The sequence below is a fragment of the Nannospalax galili genome, unplaced genomic scaffold (assembly GCF_000622305.1).
Source record: "Nannospalax galili isolate Female #2095 unplaced genomic scaffold, S.galili_v1.0 scaffold1062, whole genome shotgun sequence".
Taxonomy (NCBI): Eukaryota; Metazoa; Chordata; class Mammalia; order Rodentia; family Spalacidae; genus Nannospalax; species Nannospalax galili.
Genome location: NW_008348528.1, coordinates 358999 through 378880, shown reverse-complemented (window position 1 = coordinate 378880; position 19882 = coordinate 358999).

The window sequence follows — 19882 nt, the reverse complement described above, 5'->3', positions numbered from 1 at the left end:
CAGGAGTTCCTACAGAGGCCCAAGTCAGATGAGGATCAGATGCTCTCAGGCTTTCTCCTAAGGTCTGGATCCTTCCAGGAAAGATTTTGGTCTCAGGAATTTGGGGGATGGTCTGGCCTTAGGGCCAGCTCAGGAAAGATACTGGTCTAGGGTAGCTGGTGGCCATGCCACCCAGAGATGCAAAGGCAGAGGGAGGCAAGAAGTGGCCCCAAGGGTTCCTGGGGACTGCACTGAGGAGCTGCCTTCATCTGGATGCAAAGGATCAGGAAGAGAGAAGGTCATCCCTGGAGTCCAGGAAAGAGGCTGGCGGGTGGTGCAGGCCCAGGGAAGTAGAGGAAGGTGAGGGTGGGGCCAGGCCCAGAGTGCTCCTGGGGACCCTAGAAGACACTGAGTTGGTCTGGATTCAAAGAATCAGGAAGCGGTGGTGTTTCCCTGGGTGTCTGGGGTGCCTAGACAAGGAATGTGACAGGACCCAGGCTAGGAGGAGAGTCCTGTAGGGGAGATGGGACAATGAATGAGGCTGGGGGAGTCAAGGCAAGGACAGAGCCATAGACTTACCTTGGAGAGAGACCTGCGGGTAGGAGAGAGGCCTGCATGTCCTGTAGGCCCAGGGAAGCAGAGGGAGGTGAGGTCGGGGCCAGGCCCAGAAGCAGTGCTTCTGGGGACCAGAGAAGGCACTGAGTTGGTCTGGATAAAAAGAATCAAGAAGTAGTAGTGGTTCCCCAGGTGTCTGGGGCCCCAAGACAAGAATGGGACAGGGCCCAGGCTAGGAGGAGAGACTGGCGGGGGAGATCACTTGACAGTCATTTCTATAAGAGGTGATTACAAGTCACTGCAGCCTTGTGCGTTGTAATCCTGTTTTCATTCTTTGGCCAGATTGATCCTATTATTGGACAGTAGTTCTTTCCTGCTGTAAAATGTATTCCTCTGACCTTCTGTAAATTGTATCCGCCTACCTATACATCCTTTGCCACATCCCCATTTTGACTATGTTTCAAGTGAAAACTACTATTTACAAGTTTTCCTTCCTGCTCTGATCCTGATGACTGGTGGGATGGGCTTATGACCAACTTGGGTCAATCAGAGTGTTGTGCTTTTTCCTGAGTACACAGATTGGCTCATATATGCATACATACATACATACATACATATGTGTGTGTGTGTGTGTGTGTGTGTGTGTATCTCACACTGAGCCAATCACAGAACTTACCTGAGAGTTAACTGTGGCTAGAAGTGAACCAGGTTTCAAGGGGCACATGTTTATTGCATACTTTCTAATGCTGAATAGAAAATTACCACAAAATCAGTGATGAAAACCAAAGTTCATTAGGTCACACTTGCATAAATGAGAAGTCTTTTAAAGAATGCACCGTGTGCTCAAGATGTCGCAAGAGAGAAATTAAGATGCTTGCCGGTCTGATTTCTCTTTGAAACCTCTGGGGAAAAAACCTGCTTCCAAGCCCACTGTTGTCTGTAGAATTCATTTTCTTGTATTGTAGAACTGATGTCCTGGTTTCCTGGTTGATTGTCAATTGGGGGCTGCTCTCATCTCCTAAAGCTCCCCAAGTTTATTGGCAGGAGATACCCTCTATGCTTAAAGCCAGGAGAGCACATCGGAGCTCTTAATCTTTGAATTTCAAAATTTCTCTTCAGTCATGAGCTGAATACAATTTTGTGCTTTAGGAAACTTATGCAATTAGGTCAGGCACATGTGTCTATCTCTCTATCTTCAAAGATCAACTGCGCAGTGTAAAATAATCTAGTAAATCTTTGAATTTTGTTTACCTCATGTTCTTCCTCTTTGCCACTCTTCCTTATAGCTACGAGGGCAGCTGTAGTGTACAAGTATTACAAACATAAAGATTTTCATGCTTTTGGCACAGGAAACAAATATTGTACACACAGCCACTTGGTATCTGGTTTCTGAGTATCTTTTATTCTTACCTCTCAGTACCACCCCAAACCCACATATGTACATAGATGAATACACATGCTCATTCATATGTATAGTCACATGCATGCACACTAAGCTATAACCATACTGATGGAATACACTTCCAAAGGAGGGCCAGAGAGAGTCATGGGATCCTTGGACTCCAGCCACACCCCCAATACATGATGAACCAATTGCATGTGGTCTGGGGAAGGGGCTAGAATGTCTAATCTGGAGAAAACAAGGGGAGGATTTCTCTTGCCATCTTGTGCAGCTATGGGAAACCATCATACATGCTTGGGTGAAGACTTTCGGTGAGGCCTTAGGTGGGGAGCACTCACATTCCTGTGAGTAAACCTTCACCCATTGCTCTGTAAGTAAGCTCAATAAACTTCTTGTCTTCCTACATTGAAAATAAAAGAAATACACTTCCAAATGTGTGCCAACCTGCTAAATCCCCCAAGCTTAAACCACCGCTGACAAATCCCCCAAGCTTAAACCACCAAACTGACTTCTACTTACCAGTCTGATCTCACCTTAGACAACAGTTCTTATCTGTTTTCTTTCTGTATGAGAAAGTCTTATCGAAGTTCTCAATAGTACCTCATATTTTCTCCATAATAAATAATATCACCCTTCACAGTAAGCACAATTTCCTTTGTTGTTTCAATAGATTTGAAGTTGTATGAAGGAAGGGTGGCGTCTCATTTACAGTTGTATCTTTTATATTTATCTTAGATGCCTAGAACATAGTCATCATAGGAAGTATTTATGGATTTGAAGAATAATTTGGGCATCAAGCAGAAACTGCCTAATGGAAAATGAAAGTCTGGTCACTTTAGAGTAATTCAAATTCTGAACTGATGAATGTCCCAGTAATGACTTACTCTGGATATCATTACTGAGATTGTTTTCTAATCTTGAACTTACTCTCGAACTCCAGGTTATTGCATAAAAAGTCTTTAGGTTCTAACAGCTAATGGCACTATTTATTTATTGACCTTAGTATGTTCCCTGTCCCTTGTTTATGTTTTTCATTTGGGACAAGCTCTGGCTTCTCTGGAAATGCCCCAGAAACATCACAGCTGTTCTTTCTGGCTTTAGGCTCCAACACTGAGCTGATTCGAATAGCTCCCAATTTGCCAGAATTGACTTGGCCTTGACAATAGGAAACCAGACATCAGCTGCTGGCCTTATTATCTCCAACCCCTTTCGACCATAGTCAATAATTTCTTTCTTCCAAATGCTTGTTCCATTGAATTTCAAGCCAGTTCTCACCAAGACAGCAGCATGTCATTAGCCCTTATCTATCTATGGGTGAAGTCTGGAATTAGCATCACTGCAGAAAGCTTGGTATCCATTGAACCTGAGGTGAACTCAAGTACATGTTAAATTACTGCTTTTCACTGCCTAATTGTCCTTAACTAGATTCTTTAAAAGCAATTTAATGCTTCAGTTTGTCACAGTACTATTATACCCTGTTACTAACATATGTCAACTTCAATTATATCTGTTTCCTGCCAGGTCCTTGGATATATCATGAGAGCTTGTTGTTGGGCCATCTTCGTATCTCAGAGCAATTAGAAGTAACCATAGTCTGCATGTTTATGTTCTCTAGTTGTAGCTTGTTGATAACATATCTCTACAACTGTTAACTTTCTGACTCCACTGGAAATGGAAATCTTGCTTCACCAGGTCTCTTTAGACTTACAGGGAACTCACCTCTACTTGTGGTTTCTTCTCTTCAGGGCTAATCTTATCCTCCTCTTCAGAGCTAAGCTTATCAAAGGAATACACACACACACACACACACACACACACACACACACACACACACATACACACACTTCTTTTTATTACTTTTCCTGATAAGGATATAGTTAAGGAAGTAGAAAATCTCATACCAATGTGGTTGTGAAGTTACTTCTATTTACTATTGTTCAAGTAACTTTCTTAGAACTTGATTAAACCATCACTGAAAATCACACTTAAACACATAGCCTTGCTCCTTGCTTTTAAAATTCAAAGCAAAACCTTGTTCTTTGAAAAAAGAAATAGAATTGATGATCCCCTAGGCAAAACAATCAAGAAAAATATAAGAAATGAACAAATTACTCTTAGTCTCAACACTTTGGTCAGTTGTGGCTTTCTGTTTGTATCATCCTCTGTTGATGAGGAAGCTTCACTGGTGAGAGTTGAGAGACGCATTAGCAGTCTCTCTACTCCCTTTTCTGCTGTGTTCCGTGAGCCTTTGGTGTACAGGTTCCATTGTAGATGTGTAAGTTAGGGCTGAGCATCTCACAGACATTTATTTTCTGTGTGTGACCAGTTGTGCAGCTCTGTAATAGTCTCTGTATGTTGCAAAAAGAAGCTTCTTTGATGAATGGTAACTGGTATACTTGTTTGTGAATATTAGGAATCATATTTAGTGTAACGTAGGACTTGTATTAAATCTTACACACCCAGGGCTCAGGGACCATTGTAGAAGAGGAGTTGGAAAGATTCTAAGAGCTAAGGATGGTACATGATCATATGGAAACAGCCCTCCAGGCTCCTGGGAAATTGCTCATATGAATTTACAGCAATGGTGACAGAATGTACAAGATCCATGCATATGCATACTCAGACAAAAACCAGCAAAGATTTGGGGAAATAAGTGGGAGGCCCCAACTTTAGCTGAGGAACTATTGGCAGCTGCTCACTGCAGAGTGAGGGAGGGTTGATATTCTTTAAGGTCTGATGCTCGATAGGCTGATCAGGCTCCAGTGAATGAACTCACACTGAAGGACATCTGGGTACACAAATTTGACTTGATAGGCTTTAACATATATGACAGAATGCGTAAAATCCCGTGGACAGGCTATGGGAATGCATACAGGGGAGGGGTCTAAAAACACGCTTAAGACCTATTGTATGAAATGCACAAAAACTCAATAAAAATATACATTAAAAAAGAAATAAATTACTAATAATAGAAGTGAAAGATGTAGTGTCAATAATATCCCTGTTGACACAAGAACACAGTAAAAGAACAGCATAAACAATTATCCCCAGAAGTATAATAACTGACAAAATGGGAAAATTCCCTGAAAAACACAGCTATCAAAACTCACAGAAGGGGAAATAAATATTTGAATGAACCTATGGCAATTAAACAAGAATAATTAGGGTTTAGGGAGATGGTTCAGTGGTTGAAAGCACTGCTCTTGCAGAGGACATGGGTTCCATTTCCAGCACCCAAATGGTGGCTAACAACCATCTGTAACTCCGGCTTCAGGGGATTTGTTGCCCTCATCTAGTCTCTGAGGGCATCACATGACATGGGTGTGCTTACATAGATGCAGGCAAAACACTCATGCACATAAAATAAAAATAAGTAAATAAAATTTAAATAAGTCAATATTAACATTAAAAAGTTAAATGCAGATGAATTCTACCAAATGTTTAAGGAAGACATACTGTTTACCAAGTTGACCTATAACCTATTTTAGAAAACAGGATAACTTGTAGTACTTTCTAAATGGTCTGTAAGCATAGCATTACATTTATGTCAAAACCAGACAAACATTTGACAATAAAGGAAAACTACATGGTAAAATCTTTTATAATATAGATGTGGGAACCCATGTAATGCAACACTTTTTAAAAAGCACAAGAACGCCAGGTGTGGTGGCACATGCCTTTAATCCCAGCACTCAGGAGGCAGTGGCAGGTGGATCTTTGTGAGTTCATGGCCATAGTGAGTTCTAGTTCTGATGGGGCTACAGGGAGACCCTGTCTCAAAAAGACCAAAAACACTAAATCCCAAAACTTAGGAAGTTACTAGAATCTAAGACTAAAGGCCATGGGAACTGCTTTAAAGATACAAACTAGTTGGAAACTTTTTTTTTTATAAGCAAGTTTCATTAACAGTTCTGATATTGTAAAGCAAATATACTAAATTTGAACACTTTGATAAATAGGTTGAGTGAGACGGGACTTAGGATTTTCACTGTAGAGCAGAAATTTACAGGGAATGCAAGAAGACGAAGTTAGAATGATCTAATTGTCGGTTGATGACAAGAAACAAAAATATTTCTTCTGTCAATTGAGAGCTAAAAGCAACAAGTCTTTAGTTGTAAAGAGCACACCTAGTACTTAGGTCTTAATTTCTTTGTGTATCTATGTGTATGTGCGTGAGTGTGTGTGTGTGTATATGTGTGCCTGTAAATTTATATATGTTTGAGTATGTTTTTATATCTGTATGTGTGTATCCGTGTGTGCATGTATATATGTGTGCACATGTGTGTATGTATGTGTGAATATATGTATGCATGTTTGTATATATGTGCATGTGTGAGTTTGTGTGTGTAGTGCACTTACATATTCATATTGGTGTGAACACATTTGTGTGCAGATGTTCATACACGTGTATGTGCATGTGGAGGCCAGAGGTCAACATCAGGTGTCTTCCTCAATTGCTCTCCATGTTTTCTTAAGATTTTGCTTTTCAGTGAACCTGGCGCTCATTGACTTAGCTAAAGTTGCTGGCCAGTGACCTGCTTGTCTCTCCCTACCCAGCACTGAGATTACAGATGCACACCACCATGCTTCACTTTTACATGGGTGCAGCAGATCTAAATTCAGGTCCTCATTGTCACATGCCAACCACATCATCAAGTGCTTCATCAAGGAGTCATTTTCCCACCCCTCTAGGTCTTGTTTTCTAATGCAGTTCTCTAATGAAAAGAACCAGGGTTCCTTTGAAAATGGGTAATCCTTGGATTAGACCAGTACTATGATTTGAATAGTTTATCCTTTCTGAAACTCATGCTGGAGCTTAAACTTAAGAGTAAGAAACATAGTATGATTGTGTTATTTAGAGGTGGGACCTTTGGGGGGGGTGATTAGTGTTAGAAAAGCTCATGGGGATGTAGCCTCCCATGATTGAATTGTGGTGGCTTTATAAGAAAAAGGAGATACTGGGAGAGACACACGTGTCCTCCCTATCTCTTGTCATGTGATGTCCTGAGCTTCCTCTGGACTCTCCTAGCAAGAAAACCATCAGAAGATGCATCCCTTTGACCTTGAATCTCCAAAATCAAGCCACATTTCTTTTAAAACTTCTCAACCTCTGATAGTGTATTATTAGCAACAGAAAGGGACTAATATAGGCAAGATATACATAAGATGAGCCCAAAACAGCTTCTGCCAGAAAATAGACTTTTTTTTAATTAAAAAAAAAAACTTTGAGAAGTTCATACATGAGAAGTATGTTTGCATCATTTCCATCCAGTTCCCCCCTCATCTCTTCCCATGTTCCCCATCTGAATTTCTTATCCTCTTCTTTGATTATTGTTACGTATATGTAATGCACTGACTCCATTTAGTGGTATTCATGTATACATGTGTTTAGAGCTGACCACTTAGGATTAGATAACCTATGATGGTCTTTTCTCTGAAGAAAATTGATTCTCCATCCCTGTAGGAAAGAGATTTCCCATAGCTCTTCATCTAGAGGTTGGACCACCATGAAATTTCCGCATTCCATTGGCATGTCAATTGGTGTTGCTATTCTGCATATTGTGGACAGCTTCCCTGCTGTGTCTAGAATGCCTTATCTAGCAGCAGGTATCCTTTTTCTCTGGCTCTTATCATCTTTCTGCTCCCTCTTCCATGTTGTTCCTTGAATCTTAGGTGTAGAGGTTGCATTGCAGATGTGCCAGGTAGGCCTGGGAACCTCTCAGTTATTTATTCTTTGCATTTTGACTAGTTCTGGATTTCTGTAATAGTCTCTATTTCAAAAAGAAGCTTCTTTGCTGAATGGTGAGACCTTCAGTTTTCTGGGAATATAAAGGTAAGTATTTAGACTAGAATAAAAAATTACATTGGTTTAGGAAAGTGAAGGTAGTAGATTCTTCCTCTGGCCTATGACTTCTCAAACCATGTGTGCTTGGCTATGTTTACAGTGCCATGCGTGGATCCTTAGGTGGGCCATAAGTCTATTTAGACAGCTGTTGATTACCCCTATGATAAAGATGCCACTATTGCATCAATAGAGATACTTTGTTGGGCTGATCATTGTTGTGGTTCATAGGCTTTACAACTGGATAGACTCATTGATTGTTTTTATGCCTTGTCAACTTGTATAGCAACTTTTGATAGTGTGATAGTCTTCAGAGAGGAGGTTTCCAGGTAAGTTCCAGCTCAATTGCTCTAAGTCCTATGTCTGAAGTATGTTGTTTCATCAGCAATTGAGACTTGTCTTCAAGTTCTGCGAGGCAACCAAGGTCTATGGTAATTGCCCATATTATTTCTGGAATCTCTTGGACTAACCTGGCTAACAGCTCAAAGAGAGGTTTCCTTTGCTTGGCACTGAAATTTTCATTAGATAGGTGTCAGATACACACACACACACACACACACACATACACACACACACATTATATGTGTATTTTTAATGTGTGCTTATGAAATAGATCATTTCCATACAATTTTTAGACAACCTTAGTATTATTTATCAAGTCTACATTGTTGGGGTGATGAGAAGCAACTGAAGGAGCTCCCAGTGGTCAAGGATGGAAGTATTTGAGCAACACATAAAGATGTGTTGGATTATAAACTGAAGTATAAACTGACTGACTGATTGAGTAAGGTAGAAGAGACAAATCTCACATACAGAATTCTGAAACACGTGAATTCTTTACCCACAAAGAGGGTTATCAGAGCTTCCACACCCTAAGTATTGGCTGCATGAAATGACTTCTTTAAATGGAGTACAAGATAGAGAAAAATATTGTCTTTCCAGTGAAAAGACGTTATAAACATTATCTCAGCCAGACAATCAACAGCAGCATCAATAGTGGTAAATCATGTTGACAATATGTACTCATGATATCGTGATAACAGTGATGAAAATGAGCTTTCTTTCTGTGGTCTTTCCTCATGCTCCATATTCCTACTTAAACTATTGGAAAACTATCAGGCAAATTTCAATAGGACTCACTCTATAAAATACCTGATCAGTATTGTACAAAGTTGTCACATCATGAAATAAGGCAAGTCTGAGACTGTCATATCAAGCAGAGTCACACAGATGTGGTCACTGAGTTCAAGGTGGAGTCCGGGAAGAGATTCTGACAGAAATCAAGAACATGAGGCAAAGTTAGGAAAATGTGAAAATGAAATATACTTCAGGTATTGTTGATTTTTCAACAGTGGCCTGTTAAATGTGACAAAGGAAGCATACTCATGTTTGATGTCAGTGATGGGGGAACTTGGGTGTAGGATACAGAAACTCTATGCTGTTTTTTCAGTGTATCTCTCAACTTTCACCAGAGAATTTTCCTTATGTAATAGATGGCGATCAACACAGAAATTACATCTGGTCAAAGTGCAGAGAACAAAAAACTGAAAAGTGCTTATCAATGAATAGGGCAAATGTGTCTAACTTCTGCTTCCCAAAGCTCAGGGAGCATTGTAGAAGAAGAGGTGGAAAGATAGTAAGAGCCAGAGGTGGTAGATGACCACAGGAAACACAGTTCTCCAGATAGCTTGACAGTTACCAATATGAGCTCACAGCAACAGTGACAGCATACACAAGTCCCATGGAAACACAAACCAGGCAAAAATCTCAACATAGAGATGAAGATGTGGGTAAGAAGTTCCAACCCCACTTAAGGAAACTGTGTCAACAGATGGCAGCTGGGTAGGGCAGAGATAGTCTTTGTACCCCCTCCCTCATCTGCACCCCCACAGTCTCCTCCCCACAGGATTTCATACATTCTCTCATATATGTTAAGGCTTATCAAGTCAAGTTTGTGTACCTAGATGTCCATCAGTGCAAGTTCATCCCCTGGAGTCTGGTCAACCTGTCTAGAGTCTTTCTCTTAAATAAGACCAACTCTCACTCACCCAGAAATAATCAAGTGCTAATAGTTTTTTGGGTAAGTTTGTAGCCTGCTGTCCATTTCCCCAGTTCTATGCTGGATTTTTGTCTCAGTCTGTATGGGTCTTGTGCATGTTGTCACCATTGCTGTAAGCTCCTATAAGCAAGTTCCTAGAGGCCTGGAAGACTGTTTTCTTATGATCATGCAGCGATCATGGCTCTTACCATCTTTCCACTCACTCTTCTTCAATGGTCCCTGATTTCTGGGTAGGTGAGGTTTAATATAGAAGTCCTATCCAGTGATACACTCCGTAGTCTCTTATTCTCTACACTTTGGCCAGTTGTGGCCTTTTGTAGACATTATACTATGTTCCATGGGGAAGCTTTGCTGGTGAGAGTTGAGTGATGCATTGGTATTCTCTTTACTCCCTGTTCTCCTATGTTCCATAAGCTTTAGGTGTAGAGGTTCCATTAAGTGACACAGCATTTGACTCTTGGTAGGTTAACCAGGCACCAGTAGATAGACCCACATTTTGGGGACACAAATTTAGGCTCTATAGACCTTATTATATATATGATAGAGTACATTAAATTGGGTGGGCAGCAAGGGGAGGTGCAGATGGGGAGGAGATCTAAAAACCATCAAATCATATTGTATGAATTGCAAAAATTAAAAAAAAATCCTCAGCTAAGGTTGGGGCCTACTGCCCATTTCTTCAGTTTTCTGTTGGGTTTTTGTCTGACTAATGAACTCAAATTGAAAGACAATTGGGTGCACAAACTTGACACATTAGGCCTTAACATATATGACAGAATGCATGAAATTTGGTGGGGGTGCTATGCAGGGAGGTATGGATGGGGGAGGGGGTCTAAATACGATTAAGATGCATTGTATAAAATGTACAAAATTCAGTAAAAATATACATTGAAGAAAAATGTCATTACCATACTCAGATTTGAATCCTGTGAACTGCAATAATAATGGGCCTGGCAAGATGTTCCCACAGTGCAATAGTGGCACAAATATTATGGTAGTAACAAACCACTCTTTAATTGGATTTAAGGCCCACTTCTGAGGATGGAGCCCCTACCTAAACTACTCCTACCTTGATATTGAGCCTAGACGGGTCACAGGACATGGGGGAGAACCTAATGTTATTTTTCTACTAAATAGTTATCATATTTAACAGATTCCTAATGACTTGTTGTTATACCCACAGATTAATGCATCTCTCAGTTCCTATTGCCTTTGAGGTTATAGAAATACTAATATTATCACATGACTCACAGGTATTAAAGGTAGAGGTCTTATAATAAGCATTACAAGCTTTACATAGCATCCAGAAGCAGGCCAATGTGACAGTGACAATATCTATGTTCATCACCCATCTGTTTACCAGGTCTCTAACATGTAAGTAAAACTAACATTTTTTTAGGAGGCCCTTTGGGATTTTTTTCTACAATAAGTCCCTTTTCATTTATTGCTAAAGATAAACTTTTACTTTCAAGTAGTCTGTGTCTTAATCACTTTTCTATTAGTTGCTAGAAGATGGCAGAAAACGCTGAGATACTTTGGGGGCATTGTTCATAATTGTGGGATGCAAGATGGAAAATTCCTCTTTTTTCCTTTAAACTTAAAGTATTCTAATATAACTATAGCTTTCTGAAAAACTCAGTATATAACATACGAGTGCACGTATATCACTGCATGTGTGTCTCTGCAGAATGGGTTAATTATCAATGCATGTACTTCATCTTTGTGATGGCTGTCAACTTGACTGGATCTAGAATCAAGTAAGAGATAAACTTCTGGAGACAACTGTGAGGGATTTTCTCCATCATGTTCTTAAAAATAAGAAGATCCACTGTAAATGTGAATGGTCCACAAATGCATCTTTCAACTCTCATCAATGAAGTTCCCTCATACAGTAGAGGGTCATGAACACAAAAAATAGCCAAAGTGTAGAGAATAAGAGACTGCAGGGTATGGGTCCTTGGACAGGATATCTATATTAAACTCACCCACTAAGGGCTCATGGCCTATTGCAGAAGAAGGGGTGGAAAGAGTCAGGGAGGCAGTGCATGACCACATGGAAACAGTCTTACAGGCTCCTGGGACCCTGCTCATATGAACCTGCTGTTAGCAGGTGTTAGCATGCCCAAGACCCATGCAAACTCAATCAGACAGAAAAACAGGATAGAACTGGGGAAATGGGCAGAAAGCCCCAATTTTAGCTGAAGAACTATTGTACCTGATTACTGCTGGGTGAAGAAGAGCTGATCTTCTTAAGGGAGGGACTCTAGATAGGCCGACTAGACCTCAGTGGATGAACTGAGGGACGTCTGGGGACACTAAGTTGACTTGATATACCTTAACTCAAATAACAGAATGCATAAATTCCAGTGGGGAGGCTATGGGAAGTAACAATGGGGAAGGGGGTATAAAGATGATTAAGATGTTCTGTATGAAATACACAAAAATTCAACAAAAATGTACAGTAGGCAGGAAGTCCCGAAGTCCCAAGGAAAAGCTGGACTTCCTGCACCTCTGCCTGGCAAGTTCGTTTGCCCTGTTGCTGCGACTGCTGCTGCTTCTTGATGCTGCTTCAGACCCTCATGATATCAGAATGTAGCTTCTTTGGACTTCCAACGTAGACTGAAGACCAATGGCTCTACAGGAATCCTCCTGCCCAGGTATGGGCTGCTTAGGCATCCTGCCTTGTGGACTGAGCAGCTACCAGATTCTCAGCTTCTCCAGTGTGCAGACATCCACTGTTAGACCTCCAGACAGTATCATGTAAGGTGACCTGAGGTCAATAGGTAAGTTCTGTTCCTTTGGAGACCCCTAATGAATACAATCTTCCTTCTTATTTAACAGTAAATGGGAGCACAAGGTCTATAACGGAGAGTTTTAGCAGCTAGTCATCCTTTAAGTAATTTTATACATCCTTAACTTTAAGAGAAATTGATTTTTAAAATATTTTTGCTTTAAAGATTAAGAATGAGGTGCTTCTGAATATTGTTCCCATTTTATTTATGAGGACTATTTCATTTAGGTTTTCTTTTTTTTAGGATTTACATGTGCACTTAATTACCTTTTGTCTTTTTTCAAATGTAAATTTAGAATGAATGTCAAAGACCCTGAGATTAGAATGCTCTGCCAAGAGTCTTCTTCAGTGCACTTTAATAAAATTTATTATTTTTATGTGTATGTGTGTATTGCCTGCATGTAGGTAAATGCACCCGTGTCATGCAATGCCTGTGGAAGACAGAAGAGGCTGTCAGATCCCCTGGAACTGGAGCCACAGACAGTTGTTAGCTGCCATGTGGGTTCTGGGATTTGAACCCAGGTCTTCCGCAAGAACTGCCAGTGTTCTTAACCGCCGAGCCATCTCTCCAGCCTCTTCAGTGCACTTTTAATGCCTTTGTTCCTCAGGCTGTGGATGAAGGGATTCATCATGGGTGTGGCCACTGTGTATATTACTGAGGCTACTGCAATGTTTCGGGGAGGATGCAATACAGATACATCGAGGTACACTCCAAATCCAGTTCCATAAGACATAAGGCAGGCAGGTAAGACCCACAGGCGGAGAAGGCTTTGTACTTCCAGCTTGTTGATGATGACCTTAAAATGGAGGAAATAATTCAATTTTCTACTTCATCCTTCTGCTCTCCAGGAGAGTCAAAACTTAAAACATTCAGAATCTACCCTGTGAATGAGCATGTTACTTACCATCCCCTAGGAAGAAAGGGGTTTGCAGATTCTCTTCAAGTTACTGTTTCTTTTGGGGGTCCTTCAGCATACACAAGTGGGTACCATGTCTGAGTACTCTGCGCTCCGATGTGGCTAGCCATATGGATTAACTATTGGAGTTTGTTAAAACATCAAGCTAGATATGCAGACGAGTAGGAAATTAATTTCTCATGGCCACCTAGTAATAGGGGTCATCTAGCCAGTAATAAAGAGCCTACAGCACAAGGAGACTTGGCTTGTCAAGCTGCTCTAGTTTCTACTGCTGACTTCTCTCTGAGATTCGCCAAAAATAGGCGATCAGGAGATGGTGAGACAGCCAACCATGGATCTCACCTGAAAAGACAAGAGTTATATAGACTCACTAGGCATTTCTAATCCTTTGCTAAGAGCCCCTCAACCTTTTGGATTCCAAGACTGATTCTCTTATCCCAGATCCTTTACATGTTCTTAGGCTGCCCTTATAACATTTTAGTTTATGGCTACAGTGTTTTAAGCTACTCCTATGACATCACAGGCTTCCCCATAGTGTCAGATAAACTGAGCCATATTGCTTTTGAAGCTAGTTCTTAGCCACACAGGTATTCTCAAACCATGTTCCACTCTTTAAAACCAAAATCCAACTGTTAAACACCAAGGGATTTTCTGATCATACCTCCTAGAAGACAGGAACCATTTCTCTCCGTGTTCTGCCCCAAGTAGCTTCAGCCACTGCAGAAGCTGTGTGGCTCGCACGATTCAGTTGTTTCATTCAGAGCAGACCCATGCTCGAAGTGGTTCTGTGAAAGTTACTCCAAACCAAAATCCTTAGCATCACGAATTAGAACTTTGTAATAGCCTCCTAGAATGCAGTGCCCAGTCTCTTCAAACACCTGTTTGGTAGTTAAGGCACTGTGATGGTTAATAGCGCTGATCAATTTGACAGGTGTGGGAGAATAACTTGATTAGATTGACTGGGGTGGGAAAACCCACCTAAAAGGGGGTAGGACTGTTCCCTGGGCTTGGGTTTTGAGCTGCACATAAAAGAGAAAGCTAGGTGAGCAAGAGCATACATCTCCCTCTATTTCTTGAATGTAGGTGCAATGTGGCCAGATGTTTCAAGTTCCTACCACCATCATGTTCCCAACATCAGGGACCATATTCTGGGATTGTGAACCCAAATAAACTCTTCCTTAAGTTTCTTTTTTCAGGGTGTTTGGTCTCCTGTAATGACAGAAATCATGTATTGATTCTAAGACTGAGTCTCTTGAGCATTCCATCAGTCTTTTGTTGTTTTTGTTTTGCTGAATCTGATGGAGAAACTTGTACAGTATCCTGAAAATAGTCTTAAATGTTGATATTTTCTCTTGTGTTAAGAGTCCAAACTTTCCAAACAATGTTCCCTAATGCTGAAGTGGCTTGCTGTTACCCACTAGGAGAGATGTCTGATCCTGAGCCTGCTCCCTGACACAAACAAAAAAGTTGTGTAAAGAGTTATAGACATATAATTTTTCCTTTAGGCATTAGGGTCTTTCTTTATTTTGGGGAAGAAAGGTGAACAGATCAATTTCTATTATGAATCCTCCCATCATCCATCTTGTGCCTTGATTGGTTTATTAGTATGAATACATTGTCATCGCTCACATGGAGGAGTCTTTATCTGTTGGTGCATGCAATTTGCAATTTACATTTCTACTGCGCCGTACATTTCCTGGTCTCTAAACCACTGATAAATTTTCTTGATATTGACAGCATGAATGGATTTCTTCCCATTTCTTTGCATTATTCTTCTAGTAATTGCTTTCTACTTGAATGTTGAACAAAACTAGGAACCACATGAATTATGTTAGTCAAAAGATTTTCAAGTAAAAGCATCTTGTACATAATTACCAAAGATGTCTTTTCATATGACAAACCACTCAAAAGCAGAAACAGTATACCACTGCCCTCCCTCTCACTCTGCTGGATGTCCAGTGGCCTTAACGAGGAGGGTGACTGAGGTGTGGTGGGTTCTCAGAATAGCTGGATGAATAGGACTTGAAAATTCACAGAATGGAAGAATGGTGCCTGTAGGCTGACACAGACAGTCTGGTGATAAAAGGTGCTGGGCTCAGACTCCTACTTTAGCTCTCTACTCTTGAGCACCAGTCTAGTGCCATTAGCACATGAAATCACTTGCCTGATACCAACACAAGATGTTCAAGAAGACCTACAAAAATCATAAGATCTAGGGAATGCTTATGAATGGCTGGATGGTGCAGCAACCCATTTCAGTGAGGCTCCAGAGTATGACTTTCTCAGAACAATTATGAGGAGAAAAGCACAGCAAAAACTTGCTTTTGTTAATGTAATGATTAGAAAGTCCAGAATTTTAGTTAAGTACATACAAGAATCTAATGTACAGAAAAGAATAATCTCAAACAAGAAGGGCTGAAGGTGAATTATAACTAGTAAAGCTTGATAAATTGATTGGAGCAAAATAACTATGATCTACAATTCATATCACACACTAAAAATAAACTTCAGAGGAACTGAAGGTCCAAACATTAAAAATAAAAGTATGTATCTATGGACACAAGTGAAACAGTAAGAGGGAAACTCATGAAATGGAAGAAATATTTGAAAATGACAAATACGATGAGGATCTAGTAATCAGTTTATCAAGAACATTGTGTGGTGTGTGTGTGTGTGTGTGTGTGTGTGTGTATGTATGTGTGTGTGTGCTCCCGTGCACATGTGGTGTGCATGTATGCTGTGTTATGTGTATAAGTACATGTGTGCAGGTTCAGATACACATGTGTGTGCTATCCAGAGGTTCTTGTTGGCTGTCTTCTTTGGTTGCTGTCCACCTTATCACTTGAACTCAGAGCTCACCAATTCAGCTAATCTATATAGCCAGCTTTTCTAAGGAAAAGCTTTGTGATGTCTCAGCCTCTAGAGTGATAGGATAACAGGAGGACTTGCCACACCTGCTCAACACTTACGTAGGTGCTGGGAAGCCTAACTTCCTTTGGTACTCACACTTGTTCAGCAAACACTTTATCTACTGAGCCATTGCCCCAGCCCAAGACACTTTCAACTCAACAGAGTCAAATTTCAAGATGAACAATATATTTGCATAAGGATTTCATCAAAGATATACAAAGGCCAGCAATGCATCATATATATTAATATATATTAAGTATTATTACCTTTCTAATTAGAAAAATTGAAGTCAAAACCAAACTGATAATCTCATTCATATACTAGGATGGCTAGTATGAATTTTTGTGTGTATATGTGTGTGTGCATGTATATGCATGTGGATATGTGTAGAGTGTGAGATTATAACATGCTGGTGAGGGGGTGGAGAAACTAGAACCCCAAAATATTGATGGAGGGATTAGAAATAGCACAGCTTTGGACAACTGATTGAGAGATTGTCAATAAGTACAGAATTACCATATGATTAAGATATTCTGTTCTTATGAATATGCACAAAAGAATATTAACATAGTCATCCATAACAAAATTTATGAATTAATGTTAATATCAGCACCATTTACAATAATCGAAATCTAGAAGCAACACAAGTGCCTATCAACTGATGAGTGGATAAATTTAATGTGCTAAATCCAGACAATGGAACATTGTTTATTCATAAAAACAATGGACTGTTGATATGGCTACAGCAAGGATAAACATTTCAGGTATAACGCCAGATGAATAATGTTAGACACAAATAGTCACAGTGCAGCAGTTACTATGGGATGCCACATTACACTGATGCTTGAATAAAGACAGATCGACTCGGCATCCATGTTAGTTAAGAGAGACCTGAACTGTTCTGAGAAGCTCTCCTTTTAGAATTTTCTTAGGACTATCTTCCTGAACAAAGGACTCGCTCTTTCTTTCATTGAAACAGTATATCCAAAATGAAATGGGGAAGGAAAAGTAGACTTCTTTCAGAGGACTATGTTTCTTCTGACCTCTATTAATGTAAAATATCATGCACACAACCACAGAGATGCTGTCAGTTTAATCCCATCTATTGTTTTCAATATAAGTGGGATAAGTGTCTCCCATTGCTTTCAGTGGGTTAAGTTGTTGGGAGCCTGAGGCTCAGCCATTTCTCAAAACTGCTGATAGACCTGAGTTGGTGACTTTCCATTCTGCCCACCATCCTCCCACAGGCATAGGATAGAGCCTGCAACCTTGGCCCACAACCTTGGCTCACAGCCGGGGCCCACAACCTTGGCCCACAACCTTGGCTCACAGCCGGGGCCCACAACCTTGGCCTGCGGCCTTGTTCTCTTTTCCAGTAAACAGCCCTGTTCTCCAGTAATCAATAGATTCATCCCTTAGGGTACATCTGGGCCCCTGTGTTCTGGCTGATATGATTACTCACTCTTTGCTCCTTTGTTTTCATTCTCTATTTAACCCCATGCTTGAGCTGCAATAAACGAGACTTGATCAGAAACCTGTCTTGTCTCCATTTCTCTTGTCTCTTGCCCTGTCCCATATGCATCCCCACCCCCCAATCCAGGTACCCCGTTGCAGACTCCGCGGGCCAGGGCAATAAGCACTATTTGTAGTGCTTGAACTATAACACACACACATGCATGCATGCATGCACGCACGCATGCATGCACCTTCATACATTATTCTGGGTCAAGGTCAAGGAAGGGTCATGAGGAGGGACTAAGGACATATACCCATGTCACAAGAGGAGCACAAGGCTCAATGAGCTTATCCACATTGAAAACAAGATAATATTTACCTTTTGGTTCTAAAGTTAAATAAAAGTCATTTGTCCAGATTATTTTCATATTGCACAAGTCATTACCATATCACAGACTGTCTGATTCCATTCATATGAAATATCACTAACTGGGAAATACATAGAGACAGAGAACAGCTCAATGTATGCTGGTAGGTGGGGTGTAGGGAATGACAGCTTGATGGTTACGAGGTTCTGTCTTCAAGGGATGGAAATATTAGGAAACTCGGTAGTAGTGATGGTCGAGCAGCATTGTGAAAGTGCTAAGTGAAACCGAATCTCCATAATTCAAAATGATCAAAACAGCATGTTTTAAGTTTTGTGAATTTTCCAAAATAAAAATGTTGAAAATTAAAAAGTATTATAAGACACATCTTTGATTTATGGGATTGGCAAAAATCTCTGCATGTAAACTCCTGAAGCCATAGAATAAAAATGAATACCTACAGCTACTTTAAAATCTTAAAACTCACCATAAAATATCATAAAATTATTAATGATGCATGTGAGAATTGAAGCTGTTTTAAAATATGAATACATCTTGAAAAACAGTGAACATTTGGGCTTCTAACATTTTAATGATTGCTAATGACTTCTCCCACTGCAAAAAGAACCTTCACTGTCCAAGCAGCACAGATCTATGGGCACAAACAAATTTTCATAAGGATTTGTGACATCATGGCTATTTAGAAAAATCACAATAGCAGGCAGTTTTCTGATTCCCTATTGGCAATTTGGGTAACCTCTTCAGAGGATGGCAACATAAGTGCCCCTCAGCTGACAAGTGTTTAACAAAGATGTGGTATATTTACACAATGGAGTTCTATATAGCAATAAAGAAAGATGAAATAATGAAACTTACAGGTAAATGAATGGATCTAGAAACTGTTATATTAAGTGAAGTAACACAGACTCAGAAAAACAAATGACGTATATTCTCCCTCATAAGTGGGTCCTAGCACCAAATCCTTTTAAATTCCAGGTCCTTTGAATAAGATGATACTATACAGAAGTCCCTTCTGCATGAAATAACTACCATCATCACGACTTCAGCTGAACCTGATTGCTAAACGTCATCACCATTGGGCTTGTTGATGGTTGTGCTCATTCATTAAAGGACGGCCAAGCAGTGTCATTGGACCCTTACTGGAATATCCAGCCACTCTTCCCAGCCAAATGTATGTAATTTGGCCCTAATCACGCATGGCCTCCTAGATTTGGGGAAGGCCAAAGTATACAATCTGTGGAAAGCTAGGAAGAGAAGGCATGACTCATTCTGGGGAAAAGCTATCCAGTGTGCATACCCCCAGAGTTGCTTTGGCTATCTGGGGTCTTTTGTGCTTTCATATGAATTTGAGGATTTTTTTTCTAATTCTGTGAAGTATGTCATGGGGATTGTGATTGGGATTGCATTGAATCCATATATTGCTTTTGGTAGGATGGTCATTTTCACAATATTAATTCTTCCAATCCATGAGCATGGGAGGTCCTTCCATTTCCTGGTGTCTTCCTCAATCTCTTTCTTGAACCACTTAAAATTTTCATTGTAGAGTTCTTTGGTGTCTTTGGTCAGATTTATTCCAAGATATTTCT